The sequence below is a fragment of the Cornus florida genome, unplaced genomic scaffold (genome assembly GCF_030987335.1).
Source record: "Cornus florida cultivar Cherokee Brave unplaced genomic scaffold, ASM3098733v1 CherokeeBrave_3.0.0_Hap2_Chr05, whole genome shotgun sequence".
Taxonomy (NCBI): Eukaryota; Viridiplantae; Streptophyta; class Magnoliopsida; order Cornales; family Cornaceae; genus Cornus; species Cornus florida.
Genome location: NW_026775575.1, coordinates 85,565,667 through 85,584,801, shown reverse-complemented (window position 1 = coordinate 85,584,801; position 19,135 = coordinate 85,565,667).

The window sequence follows — 19,135 nt, the reverse complement described above, 5'->3', positions numbered from 1 at the left end:
AATGCTGTCTTTAGGATATCCTCATCCCTAACCCGCAACTGATAATAGCTAGACCTCAAGTCAATCTTCGAGAAACAATTGGCTCCCCTCAACTGATCAAACAAATCATCTATCCTTGGCAAAGGATACTTATTCTTGATGGTGACATGATTCAACTTCCGATAATCAATGCACAACCTCAAAGAACCATCTTTTTTCTCAGTAAACAAGACCGGTGCGCCCCACGGTGACACACTCAGTCGGATAAAACCTTTCATCCTCAAATCATCAAGCTGCCTATTTAATTCTTCCAATTCAACTGGTGCCAAACGATACAGTGCCATAGAAATCGGCGCGATACCTGGCATCCAATCAATAGAGAACTCCACTTCTCGGTGTGGAGGCAACTCTGTCAAATCTTCAGGAAACACATCCAGAAAATCACGAACAACCGCAGGATAATCCTCTTTCACAACATTATCTTCTTCGGCTATAAGGCTAGCCAAGAAGTAATCATCACGACTCCGTCCACAAATTCCATAAAACGATGAAATATGGGAATCACTCCGATCTCCCACGAAAAAGAAACAGTCTCCCTCGGGAGTGCAAACTGTGACTCTACCTTTAAAACAGTCGATCGTGGCATGAAAGGAAGCTAACCAATCCATCCCAAGAATGACATCAAAGCTAGTCATCTCTAGGAGGATAAGATCAAACACAAAAGTTCGTCCGGCTATCACAATGAAACAATCCCGCATAACTCGACTCAAAGACACTGAAACCCCAATTGGCGTATCGACACATAACGCCTGATCCATGAAACTGACCTATAACCCCGATGTAAGTGCAAATGATGATGATATGAAGGAATGAGATGCACCAGAGCCAAACAAAACACAGGCCCAAGAACCAAACACTGGAAATATACCTCAGAGAACTGACGATCCAGGAGATACATCAGTCGGTGCAAGTGTAAAGACACGTCCCTATGGTGCCTGTGCCTGAGAACTGCCAACCTGAACACCTAACTGCTGAACTGACATAGTAGGAGTATCCCTCCTAACTGGCCGTGAACCCTGAGAAGACATAGCAGGCTGTGATGGTGGTGGTCTAAAACCTGACTAAACCGCAGCTGACTATGACGGCCTCTGCTGTGACCCTCTGCCACTACCGGTGCCTGCTCCCTGATTAGGACAATTATTGACCTTATGGCCTTGCTGGCCACAAACAAAACAAGCCCAAAGATGAACCAATGTCTGTGAACACTCCGACTTGTAGTGACCCAGCTGATTACAATGATAACAAATAACACCACTCCTGGCAAACCCTGCTGGCATAGGAGTGGTAGAAGCGGATCGTGCTGACTACTCCCCCTGAAATTGAGATGAACCACCCCTGTTCCTCTTCCCTGAAGGTCCCTCTGAAAATGACCCTGCATTCCTCTTTTGCTTCCACTGCTCCCCTCAAGCATCAAGGCCCTCTCTACTGCCTCAGATTAAACTTTGATAAACTGTGCCGTTATCAACGGCCTTATTCTATCATTAAGACCGGAAACAAATTTCTGAGTCTTGTCAACTTCATCTCTTACCATTTCCGGAGCAAAGCGAGAAAGTGAAGTGAACTTGTTCTCATACTTCGCCACTGACATATTGTCTTGAATGAGGCCAAGAAACTGGTCTTTTAACCCTATCTTTTAGAAAGCAGAAAATACTTCTCGTAAAATAGTTCCTTGAACTTGTCCCAACTTATCTCTTCCACCTTATGCCAATTCGTAACTGTTTTCCACCAAAGTTTGGCATCCTTAGTAAACTTGTAAGTTGCTAGGGATCTTCAGGTGATCCTCTGTCACATCCATTGAGGTCAACTGTGTCTCAACTTAATCCATGTAATCGTCTGCTGCCATTGGATCCGCACCGCCCTTAAACATAACCGGCATTAGCTGAGAAAACCCCTTAATGATCTTGAGACGCTTCTGAGCTGGAGTCTCCTCAACCTGAACTGTAGGTTGTGGTGCCGACTGCGACTGAGCAGCAATCGTTGCCCTTACGGCATTTTGCAACAAACGATTCAACTCCAGTGCCATAGAACCTTCACCCACTTCTACGGGTGCTTCAACATTATCCCTCTTTGTGGGGGACAACACTCGGGGGAATCAAGTCCCTAAGAAGTGTGTCCTCATCATTTAGCTCCTCCGAATTGGAGCTGGAGCTTTCGCAAACATCACCCCTAGTCGGTCTAGGGCCAACTTCCCTGGTTTCTTCACGCCGTGACATTGTTCTATAAAACAAAGAAAACAGTTCAATAACGATAACACTAAGGTCCAACCATGAACAACTCAACATAAAAGGATGCTATACTAACACTTAGCATGCAATACTATGCAATGAACACATTAATATAAGCATATAAGCACATAAGCACGTAAACAAGTAAACAGTTAAGCATACATTTTCACGTAGCAACACTTTTGCAATTAAGGAATTTAACAATGCAAATGACTTCCTAGACAACCCTAGGTAAGCCTCTACCCATCGTCCTAATGGTTTTCGAACCAAGGCTCTGATACCAAATTTGTAACGACCCTAAACTGAATACCAAAAATAATAAAAATTTTAAAAAAAAATTTTGGCATGACCTCCGTTAAAAATGGTCCTACAACAACCTGTTAAAAAAAAAAAAAAAAAAAAACCTTTCAAGAACTATCCAACCTGCCCCAACACATGATACAAAAGAAATATAATGCATTCCCTAGTACCACAACATCAACGACCTTCCCAAATTAGCCCATCAACGTCATCCCCTTCAACTTAAGCATTTACATGATCTCAGTTTACAACAAAAATAATCAAGTATCTTAGTTATGTTACAGGGCCATGATTTACAAAAATAAATACTCTTTTACATATTTGAGACAATACGAAAAAGAAAAAAGAAAAAAAAAAAAGAAAAGAAAAAGAAAGAAAAAAGAAAAAAAAAAAAAAAGGGGGGGGGGGGGGGGGGGGGGGGGGGGGGCTAAGATACAAAAGATAACAAAATACAACTCCTAATCTTCTTCAAGCTTGTGGGGGATTGTCATCCGCCACTTCTTTTCCGAGCCCTGAAAAATGTTAAATAACAGGGGTGAGCAAAAATTGCTCAGTAGGTAGTGCCTAAGACACACCTCTTGAGATCCCGTGAATCCACACAATGAATAGAAATAAGAAAATTGAGATCATACCATGTCAGGAGTAAAAGTATAACTACAATACCACATCATTAATTCAACACCACAAATAAATATGCCATGCACTGAAATGTCGTGCCATGCAATGTCACTTCCCATTTTCCCAAAACCATTTCCATTATCATTTCCAAACCGTTAGTGAACCCGTCCCATGGCAACTCCATGGCGACACAAGAGGAGGATTGGCCACTGTCCCTGACTCATGGCTACTCCATGGCGTCATTTGGGGCCCAGGTAACTCAATCACACTAAGGCGGTCTCCCTAGTCCCCTCTAAGCCTCACTAACGCCGCGGTCCCTAGGCGGCCGGGTTTTTCACAAAAATCATTTTCCATCAAAACTTTTCCCCAAAAATATTTTCATTTCCGTTTTCAAATCAATTTTTCCGTTTCATTGCCCAATGTCATGCTTGAATATCCCATATATTTCAATGTTGTGCAAATAGGGAAATTTCATGCATTTCAAGTAAATAATCAAAAATGAGCATATTATACAAAAATTCCCTAAGTATAATTCATACTTTTTATTCACAAAATTCAACACTAAAGGCAACATGGGTATAAAATTATCATCAATTAGATATGATTCACCATCATTTACTAAATAACGCATAATCACATGCTTTCACAACAAATATAAAGAACATTGTATGGAAAGTTCACAAATTAAGCATGAAAAATCACAAATTTGAGGGAAATGACTCACATAAACCCAATAAATTGTAGATTAGGAACTCCTACCTCAAAGGAAGAGAAATCCCCTAAATTGGCACCACAAACCATCAAAATGGGTCTCAATTTTCGGACTCCCTAGGTTGCTCAAAATTGAAATTGCTGGTACACACTTGAAGAGCTCGCCGTGCTCTCCGTTTTGCTACAAACGGCACTTAAAAACACTAAGAAATGAGGGAAGAATCAACAGTTGAAGCTTTGAAGAAAAAAAGAAAAGAAAATGCTGAGAAGGGGAGAGAAGCAGACCAACGGGGAGAGAGTGAGGAAGCAGAGCCCAAAAATGTGGTCTTATGGCCACTTAGTAAAATTGTGGGCCCCACAGCTAAAAAAAAAAATATATCCTCTTAACACACACACATATATAAGAAAACCTCAAAACATTACAGACACAAATCTGTTTTCTAAAAATACAAAACTTTCTAAATATTCCGCTGCGTACGACTCACACCGACATATGGATGTCCTGACTGTAACTCTATTTTTACATAAAAAGAATGAGTACCTTGAGAGACCTCGTAACCATGTTGTCTGAAGAGCCTGAAGCTGAGGGCAGTAGCATGAAGACTCTTCTCTGTTGTACCATTAGATCTTATTCTGACAAGGGTTTTCTTTATATTGACGTTGAGACGGTAGCCCAGGCCTAACCTTTGAATGTCATCAATCAGTTCAAGCACTGTCAATGGCCTTGCATCTTTTTCATTGAGCATAATTCTCACCTCCTCTTCCAGCTTTTTTGCCATTTCCTTGTATACTTCTTCATCCTTCATGAATTATGTCAAAAAATAAATAAATAAATAAAACTACATGAATTATGTTTTGAAGCACTGAATGAGGGTCTTGGATTTGGAGTAAATTTAGTTTAAACTTTGAATTAAAATTTCTTCTAATTCCAGTTTCAAGATACCGATTTGCTGTTCCCAAATGCAACATTTCAATCATGTAACTCATGATAATTTTGTAGGGAGTTCACAAAATCATAACTCCAAATGGTGGGTTGGTAATTGGCGGATCATCGCTCGGATGTGGGTGGTTAGGAAGAAGCTTGTGAGATAGCTGAGCACTGAAGTTGCCAGAAATTCTTATGAGTCGCATTAAGAGGCTTGTGTGGGATAGAATGTTTGGGTAGAGTATATGTTCAAGGATGGGGCACAATGTTCAAGTGTTGGAGTGCATTTTCTGCTGAAGAAGTCTGGTGCAAAGTGCAAACTGATATGCATTGTTAACCCTATATATAGAGCTTGGAAACTGGGGTTGGTAAGACACTGCCATGCATTTTGGCGTAATCAAGTGGAGAAATTGTGATTAAAAGTCCAATTGATCATGAAATTATTGTTATTATTATTATACTTGCGACCTATTTATCGATACGTGTGTGTAACATATGAACCATTGAGATGGGCTTGTCGCAAAATTATCACTCCAAATGGTTGGTTGGTAAGAGAGTGGTGTAGCTGTGGCTCATGCTCCTGCCGTACGATTGTTCTCTACCGACCGTCCTCCTCATATTGTAGATTTGGCAATTAGGAATGTGTCTTTGAATGCTAGTTAGTTGTGTGGTGTTTGTTTTATTTGCCAAGAAAAAAAATAAAAATAATAAAACATCGATGTGTGTAACATATCCATTGAGATGTGCTTGTCACTCGACCTAGGTTATGTTTTTGTCACTGGACCTACCTTGAGATGTACGTTTGTCACAAAATCTTTTTTTTCTTTTTTCTTTTTTTAAGGAAAAAAAAAAAAAAAAAAAAGAGAGTATATATAGGGTTAAAATCACAAAATTTCCCCAAATTATTAAAATTGTGCAAAAAACTCCTTGTAGAATAAAAAATCCCTCACTAAAAAAATTATCAAATTCCCCTATATCTGTGACCGATCCATTAATTTGGTTGTAAAATGACAAAATTGACCTTATTATTTAACATTAAATTAAAATACTAAAAATTATTATTTTAAAATTTTACAAAAATAATAAAGGACCATTAAATAATGTTAAATTACAAAATTGTTTAAAATTACAAAATTAATATTTAATATTAAATTACAAAAATGACATTGTTTTTTTTAAATTACAAAAATTATTTTAAAAAATTATTAATTACCAGCATTATAATGTAACATTAAATAGGAAGGTCAAATTTATGATTTCACAACAAAGTTAACGGGTCGGTCACTGATATGGGGGCAACTTGATAAATTTTTTTAGTTCAGGAGGTTTTTCAACTATATTGGGGTTTTATACACAATTTTAAAAGTATAAGGGAAGTTTTGTGATTTTAACCCATATATATTAAGTCATTTCAACATAAAATTTCATAACAATATTTATTTGCTTCTTAGTTGTCATTATTAATTGGATTCAATAATAACTATATAAACTGTAGACTATTTAATAATTTGGTTAGATTAAAACTTATATTTTTTTTATTAAAGATTATAAATAATTTAAACAATATATTCTAATCACAGTAGGAGCCCACCTCTCTCTCTCTCTCTCTATTTTACCTCACTATTGCTATCAATTTATCAGGCTGCTAAGAAGAATTCAGACAAGCCTTCTTTTAATTGTTTCTATACGTACAACCCAATTATGTGAGGAGCAATGTTTGGATCCTACCCTATCAGGACAAGTTGTCCTCCACCCTATGAAAACTTGACACTTGTCCAAAATACAAAAAATGAATCATACTGAATCAAATTAGGTTATCGGGTAGAATCCAACAGACAGACCTATTTTCTCTCTTTCAGTTCTTCATCTCTCTTCTTCTCTCCAAGCACCGCCGCAAGCCTACACCATCTTTGTCCTCACCGGTCTGCCATCGCCACCACCGATCAGATTATTCACGGTTGAGCTCTGCACATCCGAGTTGTCCTCAGCTGAGCCGTTCGAAGTCAACCTGTCACCGCCATTGTTAGTCAGTCGTGCGAATCACGGCCGCCATCATTCGAAGCCAAGCCACCGACTAGCTCCATCACGGCCGAGCCCTCAATCTCAAAACCCTCTGCCGGATCTCTCTCGTCTCCACCTCGATTCGCCGCCTCAAACTCTCAGCTCCGGAGCCTTCACTGCCGACTGATATATATTTGCCGCCGTTGAAGGAAACACCAGAAAACCCCATTATCTCCGGGATCCGGCTCCACCTTGGCCTAATTCGAGGGATTCAGAGCTTGTGTGACCGTCGCAATCTGTCGCCATCGCCAACGGCGATTTGTTCTTTCGCACCCTCGCCGCTTCAACTCTCTGCTCAATCAGCAACTCGTCATCCAGTTACCGGATCTATCTTCCTGGATCTGTCTCAACCGCCATCTCCATCTTCGTCAACTCTAGAGATCATCACAGCCGGCCAAACCAATTATTTCCGCCGGATCCGTCGCCACTGCCGGATCTGTTACCTTCGTCAACTCCAGTATCACCGAACTCCACCATCGATAGAATCACTGTCTCCGTCTTCAACGGTAACATCCCTACCGTCGCCAAACTCAGGGGTCGGAGTCACCAGAAGGATCATCTTCACACCACTGATTGACTTCACCGCTGACCCACATCGTCGGCCTCCATTTCATCGTCGACCCAATCTCAGCCGGGGATCCTCTCAGAATCCAGGGATCTTGTTACCGGCGCCGGTAACTCTAGCTCCTATATCGTTTAGGTACTTCTCGCCATTATCTGACCCACATGTCTTCTCTCTCTTCAATGATCTAAGCCCTGAAGGAGAAAGAAAATGGGTTTCTGTGATAGATTTTAATCTGGGTAACTAACGGGTAACCAATTTGATCCTTTTTTTTTTGGGAGAAGTGTCAAGTTTTTATAGGACCACATCAGAGTGGAGGACAAAACTTGTCCTGATAGGGTAGGATCCAAGCATTGCTCTTATGTGAGGCTGGTACACCGTACATGGTTTTTTTTTTTTTTAACAAAAAGGTGTACCGAACTTTCTTAGGTCTTATTTGGCATAGCTTTTACTTTTGTTTTTATGCAAAAGAAAAAGAGAAGAGAAAGCTAGCACTTTCACTTAACTTGATTTGTTTTAGAAGAGAATTTCATGACAAATAATTTTTTCTTGTCTTTTTGGCAAAACATTTGTTAAAACTCTTTTACTAATGAATTCACATTTTTGCCCTTAGATTTAATTAACTATTGTCCATGAGCTACCAATCTTTTTCTGACATTGTCCCAATGAATCAATTTTCAATTCCTGATCCTTGAGAGGGAGAACAAGCCCTCCAAACCAAAAGTATAGGATAACAAGACCAAAAAAATCCCAAAATAGCAGTATTTTACATATGTATCAAGTAGCAGAATACTTCATTTTCTAATCATGCAAATTCACACACTTATAATATATATATATACACACACACACACACACACACACTTCTGCATTCTTTGGAGTTATGCATTTGATCTCGCCAAAGGAATAAATTGACATAATTACAATAATCAATTGCACAGCTCACCAAAATATCAAAAGAGTTAATTTTACCAAATAAAATAAACCAATTGATTTTATATATATATATACATATTAATCAAGCTATACGCAATAGATTAGCAATTTTATATGAAAATGGAGCTTGTTTTCTTAAATCAAAGCATTTTAAAATGCATTTTAGATTAGAAATTTAGAAACTATGGACTGTAAGAGAACGATTTTTATTGAAAAGTACACTTCTATGCATGTATACGTACATACATCAATATATGTATATAGCTACAAATATATTCATACCCATATAATGATAATATATTCCAGTGTTAATTTTTAGAGGAGACCAAGAAAGAAGCAGTGAGGATTGAAAACCTAATTTTAGCCTGAGAGGCGTATTTGAAGCGAGAGGGTTAGGAGAAGAACGATGTGGGATACAACTGGAATTTTTTTTTTTTTTTCCTTTAAATCACGAGGGACACGCTTGATAGTATGAAAAGTTCATTAAAACCCCAAAACAGCTTCCTGCATGTCTTCCTACAAAAGCTGGTCCGCCCCAACTTCGTCTAAATGAACCAGGATCACCTCCAGTTGCAAAGTGCAATCATTTCCACCATAAAATAAATGGTTGAGAATGTGCCACATCAATTAAAAAAATTAGGTAACTAATTTTTTACCACTCCTTTAAATATTGTATTATATATATATATATATATATATATATATATATATATATAAACTTTAAATATTATTTTTAAAATACGTTACACATGTGATACCACTCGGATCCGAGACACGGGTTAATCAAGCCCAGGCCCAAACCCGAGGGAAATATCAAACAATTAAAGTATTTTAAAGCGAACACTGAATAAAAAAGATTTAAATAATAAAGCAGAAAAAGTTATGAATATAAAGTCCTCTAATTAATACTGAATAATAAAACTCCAAATCCAAAACCTCCATGAGTACAACTTGGGAATCCATCTGGTGGACCCCTAAATAAAAATGTTAATTGAACTGAAGAATAAAACTAAGCTAGGTCATAAAGAAAAGTCCTACACAATCCGATGAATGAGAAACTGTCCTCGACCAGCACGATCAAGCTCTAAGGCTGGAACCGTCCTATACCTGAAAAGAATAAAGGAGTGGGTCAGGCCCATGAATAAGTTCTAATCTAACTGCAATCCATACAGTGACCCGATACGCAGATACACCCTAGATATCTCACAATATCTATTTAGTCCATACATATATATATATATATATATATATATATATATATATATATCCACTCTAAGGGACATTCACTGGACTATAATAGGGGTCTCAACCTGAATAGAAGGCAACATATGAAAACGCACCCAAAGGTGGGCATGAGTACCTAGACCTAATAGGATACACCTACCTACTATATCCAGCTACGCATCCACTGCATATACACACCCTAACCAACGAGCCTGAGACTCAAACTCATCTCGTGGTACCATAACCATATATCTAAAGTCTGTCCAAATCCAGAGTATGTCATTCAATTATTCATTGAGGAGACATACAAAACGCAGTCCAGATAGTCACTCAACTAATTCAGCTAATATGACTTAACTACAACTAACAAATCCAAGAAGTCACTCAACTTAGTCAGTTGATCTGACTTAAACACAATTTAGGATTCAATAGTTTACAATCCATTCATTTCATCCAGTAGGTTAGGTCTTAGCGTTTCAAGCTAAACCGTCCCTAGTATGCCACCGTTCCATACCGGTGCATACCATCCTCCACGTCAATGTAAATTACAACAAATAAATAGCAGTTCAGTAATCTACAATCCAAACCATAATCCAAATAATTTCAGGAAGATATTTAATATTTCAGCAATTACAGTTTAAAACCATCCTCCTGTTAATTGCAGAATAATATATAAGCTCTCAACAATTAAATTCCTAAAACCATTATCCAATTACTTGCAGAATAGTATATGTTATTACAGCAATTACAACTCAAAGTATAATCCAGTTCAAAACAAGTAATCCCATAATTATAAAGAGTAGACAAGCAACTAAAGTCCAAGTCCTGCATAGGTCCAGTCAGTTAACCAAAGACCCTACTGTGCCTCTAAAATATGATTTAACCTCATGTTATAATCCATTAAATCACTAATTTAGAATTATGCAATTCAAATCTATTTTATCCGTTAATAGCATGCAAAAGCGTTTAATTTTATACTATTCATCCTACTCGCATAACTGTATAAACCATGCACTAAAACCCTTAGTAACACTTATATGACAATGTTAAACACCTTAGTATACTCCCAGAACTATTCAGAATCCACAGCTCGTCCAAACAGTGCCCCAAAAAAACCCAGTACGCATCAAAATAGGAGAACCTGCTCTCAAAACTTGAAAGCAGGCTCTTTCAGAGCATGGAGCCAGCTCAGAGGGACCTAGAGCCGGCTCTGGACTCCCTAGAGCCGGCTCTGAAGATGAGGGAACCGTCTCCCTTCTCCTTTGAGCCGGCTCTCTCTATAATACCCCTAATTTTAAAAGGATAATCTCGGCATTTTTAATATTTATTGTATTGCATTTTTATTTATTTTATTATTTTTATTGCATGTTTTTTTTATTTTATTATTTTTCATTTGTTTAGTTGGTTATTTAAAATTTGAATTAAATTGGTTTTATATGCATTATTTGGTTTATTTAAATTATTAATTGTTGTGTCTATTTTCGTAAATTATTAATTGTATTATTTGTAACTCACTGTTTTAAACTTAGGTAATTAACTTACTATAATTCATGTAATGTTAAAATTAATTTACGTGAGTTTTTAAATACATTAATTGACTCATAGTTTCTTTTGGACATCACCTAGTGTAGCCGACATAGAATTTAATCGTAGGTTTTGTTATATGGGCCGACTAGGATTAAGATTTGGGCTCTATCTCTAAAATTACAAGGATTAGGGTTTTAGAATTAAACCTATAAATACAACCATTATGCTTTAGCCTAGGGTTTATAATCATAATTCATGTTACATAAACGTGAAGTTAGTTCATAACACAGAGGGTTGTGAACGGAGGCACTGTAAGAATTGTCAAAGAGAAGAATATCGAGTACCAAGGGAGGATTTTGGTGGATTAGACCAGAACCAGAGGAGGTTAGAAGGTAGTCAGTGGTTGCCGGAAGTTAGGAAGACGGCGATAAAGTTTTGAGTCCAAAACTGCAGGCAAGTTCTTATCTTCCTCTTTTCCTTTGGCTCGTGTTCTGTGCACCTAGATAGTCTCTAGGGATTAACTAATTAGTAATTGAAACTTATGTGTTTAATGTATGCTTGTTGATGATTTGTTTGCATTGAATTCAAATCTGTTTACAGTTCGTGTATGGTTGCTCCCAGTTCTGTTCATTAAAGCATATTAAAATCTGTTGAGATTTTAGTTACGATTCTTGCTTTTATCTTTTGTAAACGAACCCTGGGGATGTTAATGGGATGATATAAGACTCCTAAGATCAGTTTGTGAAAAGGAACAGAGAGGTTGGAATAGAATTATAGTTTCAGTTTTGTTCCTAACGCGGGTTAGTTCGGTAGCAAATTTAATCTCTATAATTGATTTTAATTGCTGTTATCAAGCCATTGGGATGCTACTGGGTATTAATATGACACCTAAGATTAGTTTTAAAAACTAACAGAGTGATAGGAATAAGCCGGAGAAAGAGCACAAAAGCTGAAAGGAAGCATCAAGGACTAAAGGCTCTCAAAGAAGGTGAGAGCCGGCTTTATAGAAGTGGGAGCCGGCTCCCACAACAAGTAGAGCTGGCTCTAAAGAATCCTAGAGCCGGCTCTAGGCTGAAAGAGTGTGATACCCCCGGATTTTTGAATGCGGGTTAGCCAGGCCCACGCCCGAATACCCGAGGATATCAAAAAAATTGATAATAAACGAACATAGAGTACAAAATAATAAAGAAGAATAAATAAAATGCTGAAAAGAAACTAAAATGATAATCTAATAATAAACCTCAGAATATATTTCCATTAATTAATAAACTCTTCCGATACAACTGATCCTCCAAAATACAACTCGGGAATCCATACTGTGTGAACCCCTAGAAAATTCAAACTAAACAAATGACAGTAATCTGAAACAGGAAACTGAATCATAAAAGAATTCCTATGTAGCATCGGCAGAATGAAGTAGACTGATCCCCGCTCAACACGAACAACCTCTACTCGTGACGAACACCTGAAAAATAATGGTGGGTCAAGCCCACAAACAAGTTCTACTCTACTACAGTCCAAGCAGAGATCCGATACACGTATACATCCTAGTCAATCCAACAGTAACTAGTAGTCCGTATATATATATATACACACTAAAGGAACCTCACTAGATTATAGGGTTGTCTCAACCTGAATAGTAGGCAACATGCAAAACGCACATATAGTAGGCATGAGTACCTAGACCTACCAGGGTACACAACTACACTATATCTAGCTACACATCCCTGGCGATATACGCGCCCTAACCATTGATCCTGAGACTCAAGCTCATATCATGGCATCATACTTATATATATATATAATCTAGTAACCATTCTATCTAGTATAAATTAATCCTTCATAAGTCATTCAACTTGTTCAGCTGACCTGACTTGAATATAAGTAGGACTTAACATTTTAGTTAATCCATTCCCTTATATAATAAATTAATCCTCCATAAGTCATTCAACTTGTTCAGCTGACCTGACATAAATATAAGTAGGACTTAACATTTTAGTTAATCCATTCCCTTATATAAAATAGGTAGGACTTAACTGATAAGTTAATCCATCCCTAGAATGCCAACGTCCCATACCGGTGCATTAAACCACACAATCCAACAATTGATGTAACAATTAAGGAAATACATCAAACATTCCATAAATAACTATGATAAATATGATATCAAGTTATCACATAATAGAAATGACTTATTATTTATTTAAGCTTCCTATATCATATGTCCTACATAAACTGAATCTTATACATGATGATATTTTATTATACCGTTAAATAAGCATTCTCCATATCCAATTCATCCTACACATTTAATCTCAATTGCTAAAACATTTTTAAAAGATTAAATCCATTTGTTTGTTTAAGACATTCAAATAGAAAGCATCATTATGATTGAGTCTATTTAAATTTATTTAAACCCCAAACCTAGTTCCTATTTAATGTTCAGGAATCCTAGGCATGTTTTTACGTTTCATCATTCCACAGATATGAAAAAATACATAATGTAAACATATAGAAATTCACACCGGAAATCAAATCAAAATCATGCATTTATCAATTCATAACACAAGAACAAATATGAACCAATTTCATAAAACTTATGTTCTAATCCAATTAAATATGCATAATTATTTAATTTTATGTGTTTAATAAATTCTGGAATTTCCTAGGCATGCATAGAAACACGAATCAAAGGGAAAGAGATAGAAGAAGAACTTGCCTTAAACTTTCGGATCGAAAGTTAAACTTCTTCTTCCTTGATCTTCTCTTTATAGGGTTTTTCTCCTCATTCCTTCCTTTTCCTCCTTCCCTCTCTAACACTATCTCTCCAGTATATATCACGTGAATATTTCTAACCCCCTTTTACAACCTATAACTATATATTTATAGGCTGAATAAAATAACCCTAACCTTTTTCCCCATCCAAGTCAACTAAAAAAAAAATGAAAATAAAAATATTAAAAAGGTAAGCAAAATATGTTACGTATATAATTTATGTATATGTTTATTAAATAAATAAATTATACACATTCCATTATTTATTAATGAATTATCCAATAATATTTAAGTTACTATAATATTATAAAGTAACTTAAAACATAACACGTATCAAATCTATGTATATTTTTATTATTTTAATATAAAACATATACATCAGATAAAATATTACTACCCAAGTTAACATAAAAATAATTAATAAATTACTTTCCTTTTTATATATGTATATAATATATATATATATATATATATATACACATATACATTATCCATGGGTAATAATCCATACACATCCAACCTCCTATCCAAGTAGTCTATGGGACCCAATTGGTTGGCCCATTACTACTAACCATAACCATAAAAGAAAAATAAAATAAAATAATAAAAGAAAAGAAAAAATTTAATTTACAATTAATCAAAACACCATTTAAGCACATAATCTAATTAAACAATTAACACATAGACAAATACAAATAATACATAGACACATAATCAAATAATCAAGTAATACCTAATTCAATTAAACACATAAGCAATTAGTCAAATAATTAATTAAATAATTAAAAAATACAATTAAAACAAATAAATAAATACCGAGACTATCCTTTTAAAATTAGGGGTATTACAAAGAGCCTGCTTCCAAAATTTGGAGCACGCTCCCTTTTCATTTTATGTTTTGTTTTAATTTTTTTTTTAGTTTTCTACGTACTGTGTTTTACTATTGGAGCATGAGATTTAATCTGTTGGTTCTGGGGTTCCACAGAGAGATTAGAAGGCTGAATTTGGGTGTTATTAGGACCTTAAATTGATTAAGGTTTAATTCTAAATTGTCGAGACAAACAATGTAAAAATTAGGGCACTTCCTATGTTGTTAACAAATGGAAGATAAATTAATTATTGAATTAAATTTCAGCAATTTGATGGAATATAATGTGTTTATAAAACTTGTTTTAGAATGCATTCAAATGCATGATAAGGTCATTTAATTATTAATTTTGATCTATGCATGCTTAGAAGGCTAGTTGCTGAATTATTAAATCGTTTCCTGCAACTATATGGTTAATGTTTGGATTTAAATTGCTGAAATATTAAACAATCTTCTGAAATTGTTTTAGCAATTTATTGGATAATAATAGGATTATTTAACCTATTCACATGCATGATGGAGTCCTTGACATATTAAATTTGGTCTATGCAGGCTCTGGATGTTAGTTGTTGATTTATTAAATCGTCTCCTACAACTATATGGTTAAATGCTTGGATTTAAATTGCTGAAACATTAAATATTTTTCTGCAATTATTTGGATGATGGTTTTTGGTCTGTAAATTATTGAACTGTTATATATGTTGTAATTTACATAGATGTGGAGGATTGTATGTACCGGTATGGGACGGTGACATACTAGGGACGATTTAGCTCAAAACGCATAAACCTAACCTAATGGATTAATGGAATGGATTGAAAGATATCGAATCCTAATTGTGACTAAGTCAGATCAGCTGTAACCAAGTTAGATGACTTCCTGGATTAACAGATGGTAGTTAAGTCATATCAACTGAATAAGTTGAGTGACTAACTAGTTGGTTTATTGTATGTCAGTTTAATAAATAGTTGAACTACATATCCTGGATTCGGACGGACTTTATATATATGTTTATGGTACCACGAGTTGAGCTTGAGTCTCAGACTCGTTGGTTAGGGTGCGTATATGCAGTGGATGCGTAGCTGGTTATAATAGGTTGAGGTGTACCCTGTTAGGTCTAGGTATTCATGCCCACCTTTGGGTGCGTATTCACATGTTGCCTTTTATTCAGGTTGAGACCTCTATTATAGACTAGTGAATGTCCCTTAGTGTGGATATATTTATACGTATGGACTAGATAGATATTGTGAGGTATCTACGGTGTATCTGCGTATCGGGTCACTGTATAGATTGCAGTTAGATTAGAACTTGCTCGTGGGTCTGACCCACTCCTTCATTATTCTTTTCAGGTACAGGACGGTTCCAGCCTTAGAGCTTGATCGTGCTTGTCGAGGACAGTCTCACCTTCATCTGATTACGTAGGACTTCTCTCGATGTTTCTAGCATTATCTAGTTTTAGTTTTTAGTTAACTTTTGGTTAGGGGTCCATCAGTGGATTCCCAAGTTGTAACCTTGAAGTTTTGGAGGATTGGAGTTTCAATTTTCAGTAACATATGGAGGGTTTTATTATTATTATTTCTTTCAGCTTTATTCTATCTTTATTGTTTCTTTTTGTCATCTTTGTTCGTTTTAAAATACTTTAATTGTTTGATATTCTCTCGGGTTTGGGCCTGGGCCTGATCAACCCGTGTCTCGGATCCGAGGGGTATCACACTCTCCCTTTTTGAGAGCCGTCTTCAACCTCTGCAACTTCTGCGACCTTCTGCTTCGTCTCCAGTCTCTCCCAACCTATCTATTTGGTTTTAAACTGTTCCTAAGAGTTCTAACTGTGTCCATTATAATCCTCATGGTGTGTTTACAGCAGTTGAAATCAAATACAAAGACTACAAGTTCTATAGACTAATCATGCTTTAAGAACACAACTGAAATCAGACATGCACGAACTATAATTGAACAGATTTCAACACATATATATCATCAATATAGCATCTAATATACATGTAAAACTCATTTAAAGATTAATTAAACCCTAGAGACTATCTAAGTGCACAGAACACAGGCCAACGGGAAGGAAAAAGAAAAGAACTTGCCTGTGATTTCAGTTATGAAATCCCGGCGTCGTGTCCACTATTCCGGCAATACTAAACTACCGTAAAACCTCCTAGTGCTCCAGGATAATCCACCACAACCCTTCCTTGATCCTCTCTGGTTTCCTCCTTGATAACCCTTACAGTGCTCTGTTCCTTCTACCCTCTAGTTTTACAAAACTAACTTCACATTTTTGTGCTATGAGTTATGATCGTAAACCCTAGGCTATAGCATAATGGTTGTATTTATAGGCATAACTCTAAAACCCTAATTCTTGTAATATTAGAGACAGAGCCCTAATGTAAACCTTAGTCGACCCATCCGTGTAATCTAGGTTATAATAAACGCGGTTGCATGAACATAACTTAAGTTTAAGAACCTGATTTTACCATTACAAGAATTATATTAAAACAGTGAATTACAAATAAAAATAAAAATACTACAATTAACAAGTAATGAAAAATAGCTCACAATAAACAAACAATTGTCAATAATTCAAATAATTCACATGAAAAATAATTAAATCAATTTAATTCAAATATCATTTAATAAAAAGGCAAATAATCATTTAAACAAACAAAATTAACAAATAAACAAATAAAATGCAATAAAAGAAAAATTAATATGCGGAGACTATCCTTTTAAAATTAGGGGTATTACAACACAGCTGTCTCCCTTTCTCTCTTTAAAAGCTACGACTGTCTCCCTTTCTCTGTCTAAAAGCTACGAAGGAAATAGTACTAATGGTGGTCTGAGGTGAAGAAGAAGAAGTGAAGATCGAAGGTCTGAGGCGAAGAAAAAGAAGGGAAAAATGAAGGTCTAAGGCAAAGAAGAAGGGAAGAAGGAAGGTCTGAGGCAAAGAAGAAAGGTCTGAGGGTTTGGGTTTGAATTTTGAATAAACGAAGATGAAGAAAAAGGAAAGAAGGTCTGAGGCTAGGTTGGAAAAGTTAGGATAAGTTAGGATGAACCTTAGGAAAATGTTGGGATTCAATGTAGGAAAATGTTGGGATGTACCAGAACAGTGGTGAGGCGAAGAAGAAGAAGTGAAGAACGGCGGTCTGAGGCGAAGAAGAAGAAGGAAATAGTACCATTTTAAATGGTACACCAGCAATTAAAATGCTGGAATGCACCTCAAGAAAATGTTGAGATTCACCTCAGGAAAATGTTGGAATGCACTTTACAAATGAGTTGGGATGTTTGTACGAAAATGTTAGGATGTACCTTAGGAAAATGTTGTGATGCACCACTTTACAAATACGTTGGGATATATGTTACGAAAATGTTGAGAAATTGTTGTGATGCAGTTGGAAAATTGTTGTGAAGCAGCAAATGAGGATAATTTGGGATACAATTATAATTTTCAGATTTTTTTTTCAAGGTAATACTCTTATTTCCATAAGAATGGCAGATATTTCCATAAGAATAACAGAAACAAAGAAATCGTACCTCTTACTTCGATTTGGATAATTTGGGATACAACTATAATTTTCAGATTTTATTTTCAAGAAAATCATCTTATTTCCATAAGAATGGCAGAAACAAAGAAATCGTATAATTTTAGATTTTATTTTTAAGGAAATCCTCTTATTTTCATAAGAATGGCAGAAACAAAGAAATCGTACCTCTTGCTTCAATTTGGAGACGTCGATGTGACCTTCAATTTAGAAATAGAATTGCTTAATCTATTTCGAAATAAATTCTATTTCCTGCTTCTATTTGGAAAGAAATCAAAATCTAAACTGGGTAGATTATTATTTTGGGAGAGAAGAAGGGTAGCTAGGTGGCGGGATTTCAATTTTATTTCAAATGGGTTGCTGAAATGAAGGAGGGAGGGAAGACGAAATAAGGGAGGAAAAAATAGTATATTTGAACAGTGTATACATATATATATATATATATATACAAAAATTCTGTATAAAGCAAATATAATTTTTTACCTACCATGGTAAGTACCGTTGATTCACAAAAATGGAGCAAATGGTTGCACTATTTCACTGGAGATGATTTTCCTCCGTCTAAACGCTCTTCTAGGAGATCGAAGCTTTTTTACAAAATTATCCAAACACTAAAAAAATCAGCTCTTTGGCTCTAAAAGCCCAAAGCGGCTTTTCAAAAGCCAATACAAACAGGGCCTTAGTGTCGGTTAATATCTCATATCACCATTCTCATGGGTTATGTACACAACTTGATAATAATAATAATTATTATTATTATATGTGTAATATATATATATATATATATATATATATATATATATATATATATATATATATACACA